A 2,391-nucleotide genomic window follows, 5' to 3' on the forward strand; every position below is an offset into this window, starting at 1 on the left:
AAAAAATTTAGTAACTGAGAATATAAAGTAACTATTTTTAACACTGATAAAATGTATCTACAAAAGATTAAAGACTATCATCTTCTAACCATGTTGGACAAGTTGGCACTGGATTTGTCTTCTCTTTGTAAACACCTGAAAAATGAAACAAAATAAACCATAAACATGGTTTTGGACAGTGCCAGGAAACAGGGTACTGCTATCCCCAAGAAAAGCAAAACATACAGGATGAGCTCTCAAGGTGCCCAGGCTTCCTGCCATGAGGCACCTTCCTGACCAAAGGGCAAGTAAGGGGAGCTCAAGCAGAACATGGCAATTAAGTTGAGTTCAAGAGGTAGAGAACAGAGCTTATGGAGGGCAGGAAGCTGGCACTTGCATCAGAGAGCATCAGAGAGGAATCTGGAAGTCTGTATAGAGTTCCCTGGAGTCTATGCCTTGACACAACCTAGGTGAACATAAGGTGAAACATCAAAGGGCTGGACAAAACCAGCCCCAGGTAGCTGAAGCTTAACAATACCCAAGAAGAAAGGGCACTGGACATGATATTCATGCAGAAAATATGGAAGACATTTTTCTTCATTAAAAAAAAAAACCTTTAAAGTATAAGTGACTATTTAAAGCAAGAATAATAATTAGTTGGCATGGGTGGTTTATAACACATGTAGAAATCAAATGTATGACAAGAGTAGCACAAAGGCTCAGGGAGGGTGGGCCTCTCCCACTGGGTCCCAGACTCAGCATGACTAGGTGAGAAGGAAGCACATGCTCAACCCATTACCTGAAGCTTGGAGGATGCATTTCTTTTTCTGACTCCTTATGGGACCAGAAGTCTCTACTCGTCTGCATATCACATGTGGGGCAGGTGCAGAGGGAGAGGGAAGAAATGACCAAATTGGTATGAGAGGGGTCAGTGCTTCGCAGCAGATGATGGTGGCAAGCCATAGACAGTCCTCTGGTTGGGTCCAGTTGAGAGATTTCTGGTTACTGTGACCTTGTGGGTAAACTAACAAGCTGAACTGTCCAATGTATCAGTATTTTAATGCCTTAAAACTTGAGGAAAGTTATTTATTTCTGTGGAGTACAAACTGGTCTTCAACTTCTGTTGTATCTCAAATTACTACTCTTTATTCTATTTTTTCTCAGCATAAAGATGAGCAATGGACAATGAACATGGAGAGGTTTGCAGAAGTGCATGTAGTATTATAATTGGTGTAGGTCCTACAGGGCTTTCTGCAACTGTTCCTCTAAAGCATGGCTACTAAACATGAAAAGGACATGTGTGTGTGTCTAGCAGAGAACACCATTCAGAGCATATAATTCAGAGCTCAGACATTCTCAGGAGCTTGCCTTGATTCATGTGATTTTGAAGAACTGTTTCCAGACTGGAAGGAGAAAGGGACTCGACACTTCTGTAACAAGAAGTTAGTTTTGGAATTTTAACAAAGAAATATATAATTCCTAGGCCATATCTTTTAATGTATAATCATGGCATTGTAGTTTACACTTAGGACATTTAGTGACCTGGATGGAAGAACAAACAGAAACTCTGTGTGTTGAAGTATACTTACCTGGTTATCCTGCTGCGGAAGTCCTTTTCAGGACACTCAACATTGTAAGAATACACATTATTTTCAAGTGCTATTGAAATATTCTGTAAGGTAGACTATATGGTCAACCAAAACAAACAAACAAACAAACAAAAAAACAACAGCAAACCTTGATATAAAAAAGGCTTTAAAATGTGTAATATATGTTCTATACAATAACTCATTCCAGGGAGTATAGAACTAAATTAAAAATTAATTTAAAAAGATATCTGTGGGGCACCTGGGTGGCTCAGTCAGTTAAGCGTCTGCTTTCGACTCAGATCATGGTCCCACGGTCCCGTGATCGAGCCCTGCATCAGGTTCCCTGCTCAGTGGGGAATCTGCTTCTCCCTCTCTGCTTCCCCTGCTTATATTCCCTCTTTTGCTGTATCTCTCAAATAAATAAATAAAATCTTAAAAAAAGAAAAATATCTGGAATATCCTCCCTAATATTGAAAAAAATTACAACCACCTTTGAATATTTCATGAGCTAAAGAAGCAAGCATAATGTAAATTAGAATTTGTTCAATGAAAATAAGTACAACATATCAAAATTTGTGAGATGCAACTAAAGTAGTGCTTAGGAGAAAGTACCTTTATATACTCATATAAAACTTACATTCTTATATGAGAATTTTTAGAAGGCTCACAATTAATGGCCTAAACTGTCTTCTGAAACTATGAAAAGGACATCAAATTAAACACAAAGTACAGTAAATAAAAAGGAAACACTAAAATGTATAAATCAATTAAATATAAAATAGGTGAACAACAAAAAAAATCAACAGAACCAATGAATTTCAAA

The sequence above is a fragment of the Lutra lutra genome, chromosome 6, assembly GCF_902655055.1.
Source record: "Lutra lutra chromosome 6, mLutLut1.2, whole genome shotgun sequence".
Classification (NCBI taxonomy): domain Eukaryota; kingdom Metazoa; phylum Chordata; class Mammalia; order Carnivora; family Mustelidae; genus Lutra; species Lutra lutra.